Source organism: Aotus nancymaae, unplaced genomic scaffold, assembly GCF_030222135.1.
Source record: "Aotus nancymaae isolate 86718 unplaced genomic scaffold, 86718_ANA_hifiasm-v0.15.2.pri h1tg000008l, whole genome shotgun sequence".
NCBI lineage: Eukaryota > Metazoa > Chordata > Mammalia > Primates > Aotidae > Aotus > Aotus nancymaae.
The window spans coordinates 7,406,016-7,427,044 of NW_026988419.1; positions in this window are offsets into that span (position 1 = coordinate 7,406,016).

The following is a 21,029-nucleotide window of genomic DNA, read 5'->3' on the forward strand; positions in this document are numbered from 1 at the left end:
TCATTTTTTTTTTTTTTTTTTTTACATCAGCAGGGTGTTTTTAGTTTAAATTCAAACGTTTCATTTAATTTTACATCCTCCTGTCCTCCCCACCACACATCAACTATCCCAGTTAGGAGAGTCCCTTCCCCCATATGTGAAAAAAAGGATGTAGAGTTCTGAGTCTGGTTTACTTCATCTGTTGAAAAATAGAGTAAGTTTGGCTGAGCTAAACAAACTTCTTCCTGAATAGAGTAACCCTCCTATTTCTGTTTGCCAAAATGTTTGACAGATGGAAATCTGATGGGGAGCATTTCTTTTAATGACCGTGTGAAAACTTCAGATCTTAGTTTTGTCTTGCCACTAACTAACTGTGACTTCAAGCAAAGCACTTTTCTTCTCTGGCTCTCTAGCTCGTTGTTTATAAAATAGGAAGGATATCTGATCTTAACCTGGGGTTGAGAATTTTCTCTCAAATTGAATGCAGTGTTTTTCGTGGGTGTGGCTGTGTCCATTTTTGATTCCTGGGGGAAAGGGATTGTGACTTGCAGCGAATTTACCAAGGATTCTGTGATTGCAGAGAAATGGTTTGCAAAAGCAGAACATTTCATGGTTTTGACATTTGATGCTAAACTTTGAGCCACACCTCCTGAGGGGGTCAACTGAGACACCAAGGGGAGAAAGAAGTCATCCTCCCTAGGACAGCAGGCTGTGAGCCAGCATCCCTTCCAGCACATTACAGGGACAGGCCCAGAGAGGCCACAGGCTCAAGCAGGAGAAGTGTTAGTTTAGTTGTTTCTTTAGGTTGTTGGTATGAGCTCCTTAGACATGTTGCTTAGAGGAAAAAGGCTGTGGTTGGTTTTTGTAGTTCGTAGTTGCAATAAAATTCTGCGTTTGAGTTTTAAAAATCATGACTTTTGGGTCGGGCGCGGTGGCTCACGCCTGTAATCCCAGCACTTTGGGAGGCCGAGGCGGGTGGATCACGAGGTCAAGAGATCGAGACCATCCTGGTCAACATGGTGAAACCCCGTCTCTACTAAAAATACAAAAAATTAGCTGGGCATGGTGGCGCGTGCCTGTAATCCCAGCTACTCAGGAGGCTGAGGCAGGGGAATTGCCTGAACCCAGGAGGCGGAGGTTGCGGTGAGCCGAGATCGCGCCATTGCACTCCAGCCCTGGGTAACAAGAGCGAAACTCCGTCTCAAAAAAAAAAAAAAAAAAAATCATGACTTTTGTGATTCCCTAGCAAATTTTTTAGAATTAGGGACTGCCCTAGGACAAGAATGTTAGGTCAAGGAAGTTCGTCCCTATTCTTTGTCCCCTCATTGCTACACCTTGGCTGAGAGTGGGTACTCCCCCTTGCCAAATGCTTTTGGGATGCAGAGTCCTTCTGGAATGGAGAATATATATCTGATAAGCTTCTTATTTTTTTCCCAGCGGTATATGAAATTAATGGATGAACTCCCAGGTATTTGCCTCAAAAAGAAAACCTATCCAGAGGGAAGAAAAAGAACACTTTAGCAAAAGGGGACTGATTGCTAATCGTGGCATTTTAGGTATAAGTGTGGGGACATATTTTAAGGGGAGAGTTGAGACACATTTAGCATATTATAGACACTGAGCCTTGCAAACTATTATGACGAAGTGGCCCTTTTCCTTTTCATGTCATTAAAAACAAACAAACAAACAAACAAACAAACAAACAAAAACTATACTTTGAGCCCAGTGCAGTGGCTCATGCCTGTAATCCCAGCAATTTTGGAGGCCAAGTTGGGAGGATCACTTGCACCCAGGAGTTCAAGACCAGCCTGGGTCACATACTGAGACCCTCACCTCTACAAAAAGTAAAAAATAAAAATAAATTAGCCGTGTGTGGTGTTGTGTGCCTGTGGTCCCAGCTACTTGGGTGGCTGAGGTGGAAGGATCGCTTGCACCTGGGAAGTCAAGACTGCAGTGAGCTATGATTGCTCCAGCCTAGGGGACAGAGTAAGAAACTTGTTTCAAAACTAACTAACTAACTAACTAACTAACTAACCAAATGAATAAATAAAACTTTACTTGTAGAATTCACATATTTTCTAAATGAAAAAAGCTCTTTTCTAAATTTTTAGAATAATTTTAATTCTGAATAAATTCACCAAAGATATACTTCTTCTCTCCTTTATTTTTGGGGACTGGGGTGTCCCTGATTCACTGGTGCTTTCAAGTCCCGTCTGAGTTCTACACCCTTTTGCTTATGCCTCTGAAGTCATCTGCTATAGATGACCCCCCTATTCCACCAGTACATGCAGCTGGTTCTGACCTACTCCAAAATGAACCTTGCTTAATTATGTTGGCAGAAAAAGAACCGAAACAGGAAAAGAACTAAAGAATTTCCTTCCGGCTGACAAACAACTCCTTGTTGCTACTAATGGGAAATCTATTTTTACTCTTCCGTACCCCAGTGATGGAGTTGATCTTCATGACACAAAGAAACCCTCAGCCAAAAATCTTAAGAGAACGGGCCAGGTGCAGTGGCTCATGTCTGTAATCTCAGCACTTTGAGAGGCCGAGGCGAGTGTATCACTTGAGGTTAGGAGTTCAAAACCAGCCTGGCCAACATGGTAAAACTCCATTTCTACAAAAAAAAAAAAAAAAAAAAAAAAAATACAAAAATTAGCCAGGCATGGTGGGGGGCACCTGTAATGCCAGCTACTTAGGAGGCTAAGGCAGGAGAATTGCTTGAACCCAGAAGTTGCAGTGAGCTGAGATCACACCACTGCACTCCAGCCTGGGTGACAGAGTGAGACTCTGTCTTGAAAAAAAAAAGTACATTACTTGTTGGAGATTATGAGCTCGAAATATCTTCTCTGAGAACCTACATTACAGCATATCAGATAAGACGCCTCCCCACTGTGTGCTTGTTCCATAAAAGTGTTGAGCTCCCAATGAAAACATAATCAGTCATTAAAGATTTTCACCAATGATGACCATGCCATTGAAATCTGCCATTTAATTTTTTTATTGGTTATGGAGAGATGAGTTTATATTCTCAAAATGGGCTTTGGCATTGAAATTCAGCAGCCGTAGGCCAACCTGGAAATTCCACTAACGCACGAAGAGGCGATGGAAAAATTGCTTAACTTCTCCATGCCATAGTTTTACCATCCGCAACGGGGGAATGATGATACTTTGCAGAGGTTTGGGAAGTTATTAAAGGCACCTCGAGATAGGCAAAGCATTTGGAAAATGCTTCATCCATAGCTGGCCCTGAGTATGCTGTAGATATTATGTAATAATTTTAATTCTACACAGCTTTACAACTTTCGGACAAAATGTCTTCCTTCATTCCAGTTTGTTCTACCTTTTTGTAACTGTAAAGTTTAAAAGGCCTTAGACAGGAGGAAAAATTCCTTGCTGGTAGTCTTTATCCTATCTTTCTGGTTAATAAAAAAATGTTCAAAGTAAGTTCAGGAGGAAGCCAAGATGGGATTTTTGTGATCACGGCACTGCTCCTCAGAACTGAACGCATGCAGTTTTCTGAGCACCAAACTGACCCTGACAAGAGAATGGAAAGGTAGGAATAATGAGCAAGCCAGCTAGTTCTACCTTTAATTCTAACTACTGCACTGCTTCCTCCAGATAGGAGCTGCGACTAGAAACTCCCATCAATCCAGGCTTGCTAACCTTTAAGGTGCATTCATATATGACTCCATACTCTCTCACCTCACACTTCTTACTCAGGTAAGTGCTATTGTTTTGTTCTGAGCCAAAAGGGTTCTTTTGGAGATGCTGGTCCATTAGAGAACACCTCATATACCATTTGGCCACTGGGGTTGGCCAGGCTTGAGTTCAGTTCTTTTTATATTTCAGATCAAAATGTAAGAAGAAAAATATTTAAGAAAAGCCTGTTGTTTCTCTTTCATTCGTGGGTTAGCTTCCCCTCACCACAGTGCTTTTAAAAAAGGGAGATTGGATATTGACAGACACTTTTCAAAAGAAGACATTTATGCAGCCAACAAGCATATGAAAACAAGGTCATCATTCCTGGTCATTAGAGAAATGTGAATCAAAACCACATTGAGATACCATCTCACCCAGTTAGAATGGCGATCATTAAAAAGTCGGGAAACGACAGGTGCTGGAGGGGATGTGGAGAAACAGGGACACGTTTACATTGTTGGTGGGAATGTAAATTAGTTCAACCATTGTGGAAGACAGTGTGGTGATTCCTCAAGGATCTAGACCTAGAAATACCACCTGATCCAGCAATCCAATTACTGAGTATATATCCAAAGGATTATAAATCATTCTATTATAAAGACACATGCACACGTATGTTCATTGTGGCACTGTTCACAATAGCAAAGACTTGGAACCAACACAAATGCCCATCAATTATAGACTGGATAAAGAAAATGTGGCACATATATACCACGGAATACTATGCAGCCATAAAAAAAAGCTGAGTTAATGTCCTTTGCAGGGACATGGATGAAGCTGGAAACCATCATTCTCAGCAAACTGACACAAGAACAGAAAACCAAACACTGCATGTTCTCACTCATAAGTGGGAGTTGAACAATAAGAGCACATGGACATAGGGAGGGGAACATCACACACCGGGGCCCGTCAGCGGGTGGGGGTCTAGGGGAAGGATAGCAGGGGGTGGGGGCATTGGGGAGGGATAGCATTAGGAGAAATGCTTAATGTAGATGACGGGGTGAGGGATGCAGCAAACCACCATGGCACGCGTATACCTATGTAACAAACCTGCACGTTCTGCACATGTACCCCAGAACTTAAAGTATAATAAATAAATAAAAATAAAATTTCTTAAAAAAGGAGATTGGCAGGGAGGGTGTCCTGAGAAACGCTACCAAGCCAGGCTCTGTTACCCAGATGAAGGGAGTGCCCTGAGCACCAGAAAGGAGCCTGGAGCATTGAGCAGGGCTGCACTGAGCAGGCCTTGCCCTCTGCCTCTTCCTCCTGTCTTGTTTCTTACCTTCCCCTACTGCCTTTCATTTCTTTCTCTCTCCATTTTTGGGCTGGGTCAACGTTTCACAGCAGTATTTAGTTCTCATATGGGAACACCAACTTGTTTCTCTCCTTGCTTCTTTTCCCCTTTACCAAGGATGTGTGATGATTTTCCTGCTTGTGTGTTCAAAAGCGTTGGGAACATTGTGTGCTTATATTTAACCCCTTGCATTTCCCCGAGGTGCTTTGTTCATCGCACATGAACTTTTGATTCTTTCCAGGCTGTGTGTTTTGTCCAGGCTGCAGCTTTCTGGGGCTTGGCCTGCCTCCGTGTTTTGGGGAAGCTTATTGCTTCACAGTGAGACCATCTGACAGTTGTTATCTGCGACCTGAGAGACAGAACTGCCAGCGATGAGTGCCAGAGGCCGTGATGAGTTGTTCCTCTGCAAGACCTCCCAGTTCCCCAGCCCCCATCGCCATCTGGAACCACCCGAGGAACGAGGCCAGTGTGACACCAAATGTTCACAGGAGGATGGAAAATGTCTCCACCCATCAAGGCCAGCCACAGTCTGGACCTGAGTCCCTGACAGTGGGGAGAACCATCAGATTCATCTGTGTGGATGTCTGTCTGCTGTGATATTCCCTCCCTCCCTCCTTCCTTGCTCCCTCCAGCTCTCCTCCCCTCTCTCTCTTCTTTTCAGTCTTCCTTCCTTCCCTCCATCTCTACCTCTTGCAAAAATCTGTGGGCTGGCTGCTGGGTAGCATCTCTCCAGGAGGCAGATACAATACAGAATGTCACTCAGTGAACCATGCTTCAAGGAGGTTTCCAATCACACTGAGGATAGAATCCATGCTCTTTATCAGGGCCAACTGGGCCCCGCAGTGTCTGGCCCTGCCTGTATCTCTGCATCCCACATACCATGTTTTCCTTTGCTTACTAACTCGCTGTCGGCTTATTCCCCGCTCAGAGGCTTCCCATTTGCTGTCCTGCCCCCACCTTTGGGATGCTCTGGCTTTAGAATTTCTCATAGGTGCTTCCCTTTTATCCTTGTCTCAGCCCAAATGCTCCCTTCCCAGAGGCCTTCCCTTATCTCCCCAGTCTCTCACTCTCTGTTGCATATCTTGTTTTCGTTTCTTCACAGCATATCTTTATCTGAAATTACCTCTGCATTTATTTGTTTGCCTGCTTATTTGCTGCCTTTACCCCTAAAACTCTGTCTTTTTTTTCCATAGAGTCAACAAGTGCCTGGCACATAGTTTGTCCTCAAGAAATATCTGCTGAATGAATGGATAAACAAATACATTAGCAGGGGACATATGAAGAAACAAAAATAACATCACTAGTAATGACAGCAATAATAATGGTCGAGTTTTTCGTTTTCGTGCTTTACCAAGCACTGTCCTGAAAACAATTATGAGAGAGAGAATAATTTTAGATTTTGCCAAAACAAAAAATGGAGGCTCCCAAGAGTTGGTATTTTCCCAAGGCCACCCACTTAGCGAGGGATAGAGCTGGAATCTGTCCTCAGACAGGTCTGACTCTAAAGCCAGCAGACTTTCTTCCCTCTTGACCATGACATGTAACACACGTAAACAACTATAATATAAGACAGGAAGAGATAAGCTTCATGAGAGGTACAGACAAAGCATCATGGGAATTCGAAGGAGGAAGAAGTGGTCTCTGGACAAGGGTTCGTGACGAGGTGATTTTGTTTTTCTGAACTATGGTGAGGGGATCTGGACTGCTGGAGGAGGAATGTGAAATCCCAATGCATGTTGATGGAGAAGGCCCAAAGGCTCTCATGTTGTATGTATCTGTGCATTATAGCAGAGGGTGGTATAGTAGAGAGAAAGACAAAGTGAATTTAAATTCTATTCAAAAGTAGTAGTTGTAGTAGGAAGTATTTTCTTATTTTGTACAGTTCTAACTTGGATTCTTATTTAAAGACAAAAGTGCACATTTGTATGTGTTAGAGTAAGAGCTTCATATACACAACCATAACCTCACATTTCTGTTCAAGCAAGCTTATTATTAATATACAAAAATGCATTTTTCCATTGAGTCACATTTTAATTTCAGACGTAGTCTAAATGTTCCTAAGCCTGTCTAGCCTGGGGGTCCCATTGACCACGTTACCACTTAAATCCAAGTTTTAGTGATTCAGTGTCCCTCCCTACTCAAATCAGTCAGACTTATGCCCACTTTTCATTTTTTTTCTTTTTTCTTTTCTGTTTTTTTTTTTTTTTTTTTTTGAGACAGTTTCTCTCTGTTACCCAGGCTGGAGTGTGATGGCACCATTTCAGCTCACTGCAAACTCCGCCTCCTGGGTTCAAGCAATTCTTGTGCTTCAGCCTCCTGGGTAGCTGGGATTACAGGGATGCACCACCATGCCCAACTAATTTTTGTATTTTTAGTAGAGATGGGGTTTCACCATGTTGTCCAGGCTGGTTTTGAACTCCTGACCTCAAGTGATCTGCTCGACTCAGCCTCCCAAACTGTTAGGATTACAGGCATGAGCCTCCATGCCTGGCCCCCCTTTCTTTTTTTAAAGAAAAGTCATGTGTTTATCTCAAAAAAGTAAAAAAGACCAGACACAAAAGAATACATTCTGTATGATTCCACTGATACAAAATTCCAGAAAGGCAAAACTAATCTATAGCAACAGAAAGGAGATCAGTGATAGCTTCACTGAAGGGTCAAGAAAGATGAGCTGTAAAGGGGCATGAGAGAATATTTTGGGGGACAATGAGAATGTTCTGTAACTTGACTGTGGTTTGGTTATTCAGGCTTATTCTTACGCTTATTCATCAACTCCTTCTCTTAAAATGACTACATTTTATTTTATGTAAATTATATTTCAATAAAGTTGGCTTTAAAAAGTATGCAACAAAAACATAGTACTTTGAAGGAATTGTATAGGTTTAAATATATTTATTTGAAAATGAGAAAGATTAAAAAAATATGCTAATCAAGTCAAGGAGTTGGAAAGAGAACAACGGTACAAATCCAAAGAAACAAGAGGGAAGAAAATAGTATTAATGACAAAAAATAGTAACGATTAACAAAAGCATAATCTGGCTCTTAGAAAATATTAATAAGATTAAAAAGATCCCTGGTAAGATTGCTGAAGGAAAAAAGGAGAAGATACAGATAAAAAGAATTCAGAGGGAGAACAAAAAGGAAAAATAGCTTTAGATATAAGGGGGATGATTTTTTTAAAAAATTAAATATAATACACGATTATTTGCTAATCGGTTTGAAAGCCCAGGTGAAATGCATTTCTGGAAAAGTATAAAATGTCAAAATTGATGAATAGATTGAATAGATTAGCAAGTACTGAAGAAATTAAAATGATAGTGAAAAAAAAAAAAAACCTTAATTCTCTCCCCAAACCCTTGGCCCAGATGGTTTTACATGTGAGTTTCATCCAACTTTTAAGAAACAGTTAATTTTTGTCTTACAGAGGTGGTTTTTTAAAAGGAAAGAAACAAAGAAGGAAAGAAAATGAGCAAAGTCTGTCCAGCTTATTTCAAGTGGCTAATGTAACCTTGATTCCAAAACCGGATAAAAATAATTCAAACACATATACATACACCCTTGACAAAGTGGTGTCTATTTTATTAAGTAATGTCATGCAAAGGTCCTAAATAACATAGGAATCAAATGATGTATTTAAAACAAAATACAATATGGTTAAGGAGATTTTTAACTTAGGAAAACAATGAGGTTTGCCACTGTAAACCTTATAAGTGTAATTTGTTACATTAATAGACTAAAGAAAAATCAGGTGTTTATCTTAGGAGGTGTAAATGAAACTTCCCATGTGTGTTAATATCCATTTACTGTGCGATATGCTTTGGCTCTGTGTCTCCACCAAAATCTCATTGCAAATTGTAATCGCCAATATTAAGGGAGAGACCCGGTGGGAGGTGATTAGATCACGGGGGCTGTTACCCCATGCTGTTCTCATAATAGTGAGGGAGCTCTTACAAAATCTTTGTGGTTTAAAAGTGGCAGTTTCCCCTGGGAGCACTCTCTCTCCTGCCACCTTGTGAAGAAGGAGCCTGCTTCCCCTTTGCCTTCTGCCACGATTATAAGTTTCTTGTGTCTTCCCAGCCATGTGGAACTGTGAGTCAATTAAGCCTCTTTTGTTTGTAAATTACCCAGTCTCAGGCATTCTTTGTAGCAGTGTGAAAACGGACTAATATGCTCTGAAAAGAGTAGTCCTACAGGATTAGAAAGAAGTTCTCACCAATCCCAGGAACAAAACACAAAACAAAACCAAAGTCTATACAGTGAAAAGAGATAAAATTGTTATTATTTGTTGATGGTATGATTACAAAGCTGAAAAAATTAAAAATTGGAAAAATTTTTAAAACCACTATTAAGAGAGTTAAACAAGACTTCTAGATACAAAATCATTCTATAAAAATCAATAGCATTTTATAATATCCAACTAGAAAATGTAATTAAAAATAACACCCATTCGCAATAACAAAAGTACAAAATTCCTAGGCGCTAGCTTAACCAATAATTCACAAGATCTTTGTGGAGAAAATATTAATAAAAGACATGAAAGATATGAAGAAAAATGGAGAAATAATCTATGCTCTTGGTTGTGACAAATTTCCCTAAAATTTCAGTGCAAACCTAATCAAAAGTACATTTTTATTTTTATTTTATTTTTTTGAGTCAGTCTCACTCTGTCACCCAGGCTGGAGTGCAGTGGCACAACCTTGGCTCACTGCAACTCCCCTTCTTGGGTTCAAGTGATTCTCCTGCCTCAGCCTCCCAAGTAGTGGGACTACAAGCATGCACCACCACACCCAGCTAATTTTTATATTTTTAGTAGAGAGGGGATTTCACCATGTTGGCCAGGCTGGTCTTGAACTCCTGATCTTAAGTGATCCACCTGACTTGACCTCCCAAAGTGCTAGGATTACAGGCATATGCCACCACGCTTGGCCATACGTTTATATTTTGAAAAAGAAGTTTAATAAACTTACCCTAAAATGTACATATAGAAATAAAAGTCTATAAATTATTGTCAGTTTAAAAAAGGGGACTAGAAGTAAGACTTGTCCTATAAAGTATTAAGACATACTACACAGACAGTGAAAAAAAAGAAATCTTACCAATAGAACAATGACACAAATAAAGAGCTCAAGGCCGAAGACTGGAAGGTATGGTCCTTAATAAATTATATTTAAAGCCGAAGATCCTGCATTAGTCAGAGTTCTTTAGATAAAGAGAACCGACAGGATGTGTGTTTATATAGAAAGAGATGTAGTTTAAGAAATTGGATCATGAGATTATGGAGGTTGGTAAGTCTGTAATCTGCAGGATGGGACTGCAGGTTGAGGACTCACAGAAGAACCATCAGTGCCGCAGTTCAAGTCCAAAGTTCGCCTGCTGCAGAATTCTCTCTTACTTATGGGAGGTGATGCTTTTGTTCTATTCAGACCTTCAACTGATTGGATGAGGCCTACCTACATTATAGAGGGCAACCTGTTTTAATCAAGGCCACCAATTTAAACCTTAATCTCATCCAAAACGCCATCACAGAAGTATCCAGAATAATGTTTGATCATATATTTGGACTCAATGACCCAGTCAACTTGACATGTAAAGTTAACCTAGTATTACGATTACATATCCAATTAAGGTGGTAGTAAAAAAACTTGGAGAAAAATACAACTGGTTCCTTCCCTGATATCTCAAATAAAGGTGGACTCTAAATAGATTTAATTAGAAAATTTTATCTAAAAGAAAAAAACTCTTAATAGGAAAAATAGAGAAAAATGTCTTTGTTATCTAGAGCAGGGAAAGATTTTTAAAATAAAACTTCAAAAACAAGATCATAAACTAAAAAACCTTAGAAATTTGATTAAACCAGAATTAAGAATTTCTGTTCAGCAATGATCATTATCGCTCAAGTGGATAGAATAATGACAGAATGAGAGAAGATCTTTACTGTCTAAAGCTAAGGATTAACATCTGGATTAATCAAGAACCCTTGAAAATAAAAAGAAAAATACAGCAAGTTCATTAGAAAAGTGGGCAAAGGATATGAATGGATATAATACCTATGAGGTGACCCCCAAAAGTAACTAGTAGCTGAAGAAAATTCAAAATTGAAATAGCAGTGGTATATCAGTGTGCACCTACCAGACTCAGAATAATTAGAAAACTAAATAATCCGTGGATTTTGGGGAATAGAAATCCTTATATACTGCTGGTGGGAGAGATCAGTCAGCTAATCCGGAGTACAATCTGGCACTACTTGGTCAGATTAAATAGACACACAGGCTATAATCTAGCAATTACACCAAATGAATTCTCACATATGTTCCTTAGGAGTCACGGACAGGGCTCAGATTGAATAGATACATAGGCTATGATCTAGCAATTCCACTGGATGAAGTCTCACATGCGTTCCTAAGGAGTCATGTGCAGTGTTATTAGTTGCATAGCCACTTGTGGCAAGAAGGTCGCCCATCACAGGAAGAAGAGTGATATATCAAAGGAAGTGGATGCACTCCTTGGAGTTGGCTGCACCAACTGGAAGCTATGGATTAGATATTCACAAAGTGACGTGAATGAGTCTTAAAACACAGTGCTTGAGGGAAAAGGTAACAGATAGAATGATGTTTATAATAGTGTCATTTATGTAAATAAAAGAACATTTATGTAAATAAAAATATATACATCTTTGCAGGTTGCACAGATGTATATATTTTTTAAAATATATGCATTACACATATTAGAATGATTGCCTATATAAGAAAGAAAGAGAACGTGAGGGAAAAGGAGGGTGAAAAAATAGGTGTTTTTAAAAGTAAAAAAATCCTTGTAAAATGAATGATAATACTGTGTCATGAATTAAGGGGCATGTATGAAAAACCCAACCTTCCGTACCTGAGGCTTGAAAAACAAAACTAAAATAAAATAAAAACAGGCCCAATTCTATCAATAAAATACAAGTTTGTGAAAATGCAACCTTGGAAAGCCCCTGGCCCTGGTTTCCTAAAGTTCTTCCAAACCGTCCCAGAGCAGTAACTCCAGCGTTACCCAGGTTGTGTTACAGCAGAACAAGGGAAAGCTCCTAAATGATTTTTTATGAGGCCAGGATAATACTGATCTCAAAACCTGACAAAGAGCGCAGAAAGAGAGTGCTGTAAACAATATTACATGGCTATCAATGCAAAAATTCTATGTAAAATATTGGCAAATAGACTCTAGTAACACATAAAAGAATAATTCAGCATGATAAAGTGGGGTTTATTTTAGAAACATAGCGTTATTTAAAATCAAGACATTTAACATAATTTAGCAAACAAGTAGCTGAAACTATGGAGGTGATTTGTCTCAATATATGCAGAAAATGTTTTTGATAATATTCAACATACATTTTTTAAATGAAAAACATCCTGTAATAAAATAGAAATAGGAGCTTACCTCAACACACACACACACACACCCCCCACATGCCCAATACACACACCACCACACCCACACCCCCACACACCACGCACACACCACCACACAACACACACACACCCCACACACACACACCACACACATATATACACCATGCGCACACATTAACCACATACACACATACCACACACACCACCACACACATATTCACAACCCACCGCCCACCCCACACCCCCCACACCACCACACACACACATCTCACATAAACACACCATGCACACACACACCCACAACCCACTCCCCCTACAGCCACACACCACACTCATACCGCCACACACCACACACACATCCCACATACACACACCACACACCACCACACACACCACCACAGACACACACCCACAACCCACTTCCTCTATACCCACACCCACAGCACCCACAACACCACACACAACACACAAACACACACCCCCCACATACACACACCATACACCACTACAAACACGTCCAACACATATACACACACACCACACATACCACACACCACACACACATACCCCACACCACACCCATGCCACACAGGCCATCATTATGCCTAGTGGAGAAACACTAGAAGAATTCCAGTAAAGATGAAAAGATATCATTAAATGTTATGTATAAGATTATAACACACATAACTATATTAGGAAAACCAATAGCTTTTTTATAGATATTTGAAACCAGTATGAAAGTATAATGAAAGAAAAGATACCATTTAAAATTGCTTCTAAAAAGGTAAATTACCTATGTGTAAATTTAACAAGTAATACCCAAGCCAACTGTGTGAAAAACGTATAAATTCTGAGGACGACAACATAAGACTGAAATATATTAAAAGACACGCTACATTTGGGTCAGGACGGTACAACCTCACAACGGTGTCAATCCTCCTGAAATTAACCTGTGCATTTAGCATTGTCCCAATAAAAATATCAATTGTTTGTTTTCCTATGTAGGAATTTTTTTTCCCTAACATTTACATGGAAATGTATGTAAGTAAAAATAGCCAGGGAATTTCTGTCAGGAATCAATAATGGAGGAAGGGCTAACTATAAAAAGTTAAAATGTATTTATGTAAATTTAGTTTACGAATGAAGGGCATTTCAAATCCATGGGGAATATATGGTTTACTCTACAAATGATTTTTCACCTATCAGATTAGCAAAAATAAAAAAAGTCAAAAACACAATGGGTTGGCAGTGACATGGGCAGCAGGCATCCTTCCCCGCTGAAGAAAGCATAAATTGGTACTGTGTGAAAAGCAGTTTGGCATTAGGTATTAAACTTACAAATACATATACCTTTGATTCTACAATACCGTCTCATGAATTTTACGTAGTAGATCCACTTGCCAATGAGAGTATGTAAACGATTTTTCACTGCAGCATTGCATGTAATAAAGAAGGACTGGAAACCCATCTAGTCATCAGTGGGACTAGTTATATAATTACGATACATACACACAATGAAATGTTATGTCCCTATAAGAACGAGAATGAGGAAAATCTTTGTTATTGATGTGGAAAGAGCTCCAAGATGCATCATTTGAAAACAGTAAGGTGCAGAAGACAGTATGTTATATATCGTCAGTGTGTAGAAAAGGAGGAAAAAGAGATCCGTTGTGTTGCCTTGCATATCTAAATTTATAAACAGTGTCCAGAAGGATAGTAAGAAAGTGAAATCATGGCTACTGGTGTGTGTGTGTTTTGGGAGTCACCAAAAGATTTGGAACTGGGAGAAAAGAATGATTTTTACAGTATACCATTTTGTATGTTTTCTTGTTTGAGTCACATTAATGTATTACCTATTCAAAAAATTAAATAGATAAAAAGTTAAAAATTCTGTGCTAAGATGACTATATGTGCTTTCATTCTAAGTCATAACCTTCAAAGTGTTCTTCTCTGATGCAGTGTTGCCTTCAGTTGAAAATAAGCGAATGGTAATAATCATTTTGAAATTGTAACCATAGGACCTTTTGTCTGGAGTTGATTTTAATGATCATTTGATGAAATCCCAAGATAAGGTAAGTGATCTGTCTTGCCTATTGTCAAAGTTGGGCTAGAATTCAGGTTTCTTGCTTTTTCCTACTGATTCACTGAATTTATGGGATTCGTTTTCTGCTGTTTTGGCTCCCCCATTTTTACTTAGGTGGCTCTTCCTCAGTGTTCATGGTTTAATAACTACTCCGTGGGTCTTGCAAGCTTTTTCCCGAGTGTAAAATTAGATCCCTGAATTTCATGACCAAAGACTGGAATGGCAACTAAATTTACCTGCATGCAGAAACCTTTTGCTTACGGTCTTACCCTGAAATTATGCATCACATAATAACTTCAAGAAATAGGAATTTAACTGCTGAAGCCAACAATTTTTGGCAATTTGGAAACCCTGTGAAAGCATTCTGTTTTTTAGAATAATAATTAATAACAAAGAAATATCACTTGTATTACTTTCAAGTAAAAATAGTAAGTCAAATAGAGGCAATAATTTGTTCCCTTGTAAGGACCTTAGGAGATCTCTTTCAATACATAGGATGATTTATAATGTATATACAAATGAATATTTTAATTTTAGTAACTAATAGCTATTTAAGATGTTTAAATAGTTTTATTTAGTGGCATATTTTTTCTACTTCCTATTTATAAAAATATAATTGTTGTCTTGATACAACAGGGTACTGACTTGGAATTTTTAATGCAGTGTCAAGATATAATAAATTCTCACACCGCATACAAAAATAACTCAGAATTGACCAAATACCTTCATTTAACAGCTAGAATAATAAAACTCTTAAAAGAAGACATAGGTATAAATCTATGACCTTGGATTAGGCAGTGATTTCTTACATATGACACCTAAAGCCCAAACAAAGAAAAAATAGATAAATTAGACAACATCAAAATTTAAAACCTTTGTGCTTCAAAGAACACTACCAATAAAGTGAAAAGACTACCTACAGAAAAAGATAAAATGTTTGTAAATTATGTATATGATTAATCTAGTCTTCAGAATTCGTAAAGGACATTTAAGTCAACAATAAAAAGACAGATTACCCAATTGAAAAATGATTCAAGAATTTGATTAGACATTTCTCCAAAGAAGATACATGAATGACCAATAAGGATACGAAAAGATGCTCAATGTATTAGTCATTAGAGAAATGCCAATCAAAATCACCAGATTTCACTTCACACCCATGACAATGGCTGTAATAAAAATGACAGACAATAACAATTGTTAGCAAGGATATAGAGAAGTCAGAATCCTCATACGTTGGGATTGTAAAATGGTTGCAGCCATGTAAGACGAACTGGGATTTTCTGAAAATCACAACATAAAATTATCGTGCCATCCAGCAATTCCACTCCTAGGTATATACCTAAGAATTGAAAACATACATACACACAGAAACTCTTATGTATTATTTACAATAGCCTCCAAATGAAAACAACCCAATGTCCATCAACTGATGAATGAATAAAGAAAATGTGGCACACCTATACCATGGTATTATGAGGCCATAAAGAGGAATGAAGTTATGACTCATGCTACAACATGGTGAACCTTGAAAATACTATGTCAAGTACAAAAATCACATGATGCCATTTCTGTGAAATGCTCATAATAGGCAAACCCATAGAGACAGAAGGTAAATTAGTATTTGTCAGGGGCTGTGTGGAGGAAAGAATGGGAGTGTCTGCTAATGGGAACTGGGTTTCTTCTGAGGATTAAACAGTGGCAATGGTTGCACAATTTCATGAATATACATTTTAGTGCACTAAATTGTGTACTTTACATAGGTGAATACATTATATTTCAATTTGTAAAGGCGCTCTAAATGTCAGATACCAAATTTATCTATGAGAAAGTCATTCATATACGTATATTCAAAAGATATATTCTAGAGCCAGTTATATATCTCTTGGATATCTTATTCAAATGACCTTTGCCTAGATGAAGACCATAAAAAGGTCAAGAACATAGAATTTTATAGATGATTTGTCAGGAGGATTTTGTGGAGAGATCCTTGCTGGAAGCCCAGTCTTCTTCAAGCACTGGGATTTAGAGATACTTTTCAAGCTAAGTCTAATTTCACTCAAAGAACTGTGTTCCCCAGGAGTTGTAGAGCACAGTGGTTAGGTGCCTGAGACAAACCTAAGGATCCCAGCTATGGAATGCCTTTCTGGGAACACAAGCTGACAGATGAAGGAAGCTCTGCTCTTGAAAAAGTTATATTTGGTGTAACAGAAGAGCTGGCTTCCAAAGTCCCCACACCTGAAAGTGTCAGCTTGAAACTTCTCTTATTCCCAGAGGGCATGGGACCACTTTATGGCAGTACTAAGCACGTCAGAACTTTTTGCCTGGTTACCTCTCCTCCTATCCTTTTTGGATTTTGGCAAGTCCAAAGACAGCAATTGGAAAGTCAGAGCGGCATTAAGGCGCAGAAAAGAATGGAGAGCACCCAATTCTCCGTTTCAAGTGGTCCCAGCCAGGGCTTAGGGAAACTAAGTGGCTTGTTCAAGGTCACCTTATCAGCTGCTGGTGGAGCCAGAATTCTTTTTCAGAGCCCTTAGCCAGGTTGCTGTACAGAGACGGATGGTGGACTTCCCTTCTGTAGACATTAGTATTTTTTATTCCTAGCAGTTAATTTAGGGCAGTCAAAAGGCAGGGCGCTGGTGTAATATGGAAGGAAGAGCATTCATGTTAAGGGAACAGAAAGGAAGCCTAGCTTTGTGTGGACCCACAGAATCACTCTGCAGCCATCCATTTTTAAACTGCTAATAAAGACATACCAGAGACTGAGTAATTTATAAAGAAAAAGAGATTTCATGGATTCAGAGTTCCACGTGGCTGGGAAAGGTCTGACAATCATGGTGGAAGAGGAAAGGCACGTCTTATATGGCAGCAGGTAAAAGAGAGAATGAGAGCTAAGTCGAAGGGGTTTCCCCTTACAAAACCATCGGAACCGCCTTCATGATTCAATTATCTCACATAGAGTTCCTCCCACAACATGTGAGAATTATGGGAGCTACAATTCAAGATGAGGTTTGGGTGGGGACATAGTCAAACCATGTCACACTCCAATCTCCCAGCCTTCAGGGAAGTGTTCATTTATGGGGAGGGTCTTTTCAACCTTCCAGCTGTGCCTTCCAGCAAGTTAAACACTTTCCTCTACAAAGATCAAAGAGAAAGGGGAAGCTCTTGCCATATAAGTAACACAAAGCTAACAGCTTCGTGGACCGCAAATGCATTTTGTTAGCAGCCTTACGATTGTAGAAAATATTCACCGATAAGCACTTTCTCACCTATGACACCTATGGTACTGCATAAATTAATTTCTTCAACAAGTAATGATCAGCACTTTCTGCAGAGTATCTTGATCTTAGAGACTTCGTAAGTTTATTTCAGAAGGTGCTTAAAGACAAAGTATGTGTTGTGATAGCTTCTAAAATTTTTATCATTCATTAAAGTTTAGCAAAGGATCTAACATCACAGACACATGTTTATGCCTAGGATCAAATGAGGGGTTTTGAAGTAAACATGTTACTTGGTTAGATATTTGGTTAAATATCATAAGACTTGACTATCACAAATACGATAGTTATAGTGCCGGCTGTCATTATTTTGGCTGCTCTCTTGAAATACTCCCTTCAAAAATAGTCATCTCTATTCAGCATTTAAAAGGCTATATATTCTTCAGATTTTTAATCTATAAAAGGAAAATGCTTTGAATTGCCTTTATGTTCTAGAAAAGCAGCACTATTTCTAATTGATATGTTAAGTAGTTATATTTAAGCTATTTAGAAAACACAGGCCAATAAAATCAATAAACAAGAAATTTTAAAGTGCAACCACCAATCTAATCCAACCCTCTCACTTTACAGGTGAAAGTACTGTGAGTCAAATGCAAAGTATCAAATGTGAACTTGCCTTGTTCTAAGACCAGCCTGCCTTCTACTACCCAATGCTTCCAGAAGATCTGAAGTGCCCAGAATGTGACCAAACACTGTTTATCAAATGTCTTGGGCAATTTTCTCAAACCTCTTGCTTAAAGGTAACTTCACTCAAACAACAGACCTTGGGTTACAGTGGCTAAGTCCATTTTGTCCTCTATTTTTGTTGTCCTCCTTTGAAAATAAGTGAGAGGGACGTTATACATTGCCCTTGATCTGCGGACATCATCATAACACTGTGATTTAGCCTCTGTACACCTACGTGGTATGGTGATAAAGGGAGAAGTGGTCTAGAACTGAGGCATCATAATAACAGGTCAATTTGCAGTTTTTTGCTTTGCTACCTGCTGTTGAGAAAAGCCAGAAAATCTTAATGAGCTTTGGGATGCGTGGATGTTGTGCCGGACCTCTGTTGACTCCAAGAGGGATGGCACCATGTTTGAGAGGCTAAAGGAGAGACCCAAGACAGTGAAGGAGACATAGGATTTACTGGGGGAATTTACATCCAGGGATAGTCCAATGCAGCAGGTTGGACTGAAGAGCCACTACTATTTGTAAAAAAGCATGCAGTTTATATAGCATTTTCACTTAGCACCCTCCACCTAGCAACCTCCATTTAACCCAAAACAAAGGGCCTTGATCCCCTGTATAGACTGCATTCTAAGGGATGGGCCAAGGGTTTGGTGTCCTTCATAGACAAGGTGTGAAACTCTGGGTTGGCCACTCCTGAATTCCTTAACTCGGGACTCCAAGCACACATTCTTCTTATACCATAGGGCCATTATCAGGGTATGCTTTGGTTAGGGCTACCAGGTGCCTCTGCTATACAGTGAACACTCCTGAAAACTGCCTTGTGCTTACACTTTCCTCCAGGCTTATACGCCAAGGGTCAGAAGAAGTGAGAAGCAAGCCTTCTAGCAGATAGTGGTGGCATTTGACTGAGCGGCTGTTGCCCTTTTTTGTTCACAAAGCACCTAATGACCAGTTTTGCTGCTCAATTCATAAAAAGGAAAATGGGGCTATGAAATGAATGCAGAATACACTAGCTGTTTGTTGTTCATGAATAGGTATGAGTCTGTGTATTCATTTCTGATGGCTGCTGTAACAAACTTGCTGGCTTTAAACAACACACATTTACTCCATCAGTGTTCTGGAGGTCTAGAATCAGTTTCACTGGGCCTACATCAAGGTGTCAGAAAGGCCATGTGCCCTCCAAGTGTCTAGGGCAGAATCTATTTCCTTGTATTTTCCAGCCTCTAGAGTTTTCTTTGCATTTCTCCTCTTGTGGACCCTTCCTCAACTTCAAAGTCAGCTGCGTTGCATCTTACCTCAGTCTTCATATTGCCTTCATCTGGAGGCAAATCTGCCTCTACCTTGCATGAACAATGTGATAACATTAAAGGCTCCCCTTGATAATTCAGGATAATCCTCCCATCTCAAGATTCTTGATTTAATCATACCTGCAAAATCTTTTTTGCCACATAAAGTAACATTCCCAGGTTCTGGAGGTTACATTCTCAACATCTTTGGGAGACCATTATTCAGCCAACCACTGTTTGCAAGATCAAAAGTTTCCTCATTGGTACATCTGAACCTCTCTTTTAAGGCATAATTAATTCTATCACTGGGTACAATCACTGTGCCAGTAAGCTGTGGTATTCTAGAGGCCCCAAGGAGGAGTCCATCTACTTCCTTGAAGGGCTAATTATATCCACAGAGGGGATTGGGAACCAGGTTAGATTGTTATCCATAACACCTACTACCATTATTTTATATTCAATCTGCACTACTATCTGGGGTAAGCTGTGTTTGCTTGAGTTTGTGTGGAAATGGAGGGAAAGAGAAGAAAGATGATTGGTGTTCCCTTTCAATTCTCTCGTGTCCTTTACTTTTCCAATCCTTTTCCAGGAGCACTGACCAGAAGCCCTGTTGGGTGGGATCCTCCAGGGATACTGTATGAGGCTGTGGGCTTGGCTACTTTCCACTCCTCAACTTAGAGCACCATCTATGACACTGACTATACATTCCTTCTCAGGTTTTTGGCACAAGGCCTTAGATTTAAGCTGAGTGCCTGTGACCTACGGTGCTATAGGGATGCTATATGGAGGAGGGGTGAGTGAGACCTGTAGTTGGATATTGTGAACTCGGGATGATGTTAAACAAAGAACTAGCTTAATGCTTAATATGGTTGGCTATGTCCCCACCCACATCTCATCTTGAATTTCCAAGCATTGTGTGAGGGACCCAGTGGGAAGTAACTGAATCATGCAGGTAAGTCTTTCCCATGCTGTTCTTACGATAGTGAATAAGTCTCACAAGATTTCATAGTTTAACAAAGAAGAGTTTCCCTGCACGAGTTCTCTTTTTGCCTGCTGTCATCCATGTAAGACAAGACCTGATCCTCCTTGCCTTCTGCCATGATTGTGAGGCCTCCTCAGGCATGTGGAACTCTGAGTCCATTAAACCTCTATCTTTTGTAATTGCCCAGTCTCTGGTATGTCTTTATCACCAGTGTGAAAACAAGCAGGTACAAGGGCTAAGCATCCTGAAGTTAGATTGTCTGGGTCTAAATCTGGACTGTGTGATCTTGGGCAAATTGTAAAACCTTTGATTGTCTCAGTTTCCTTATCTATAAAATGGAAACAATTGCAGTTCCTAGTTCT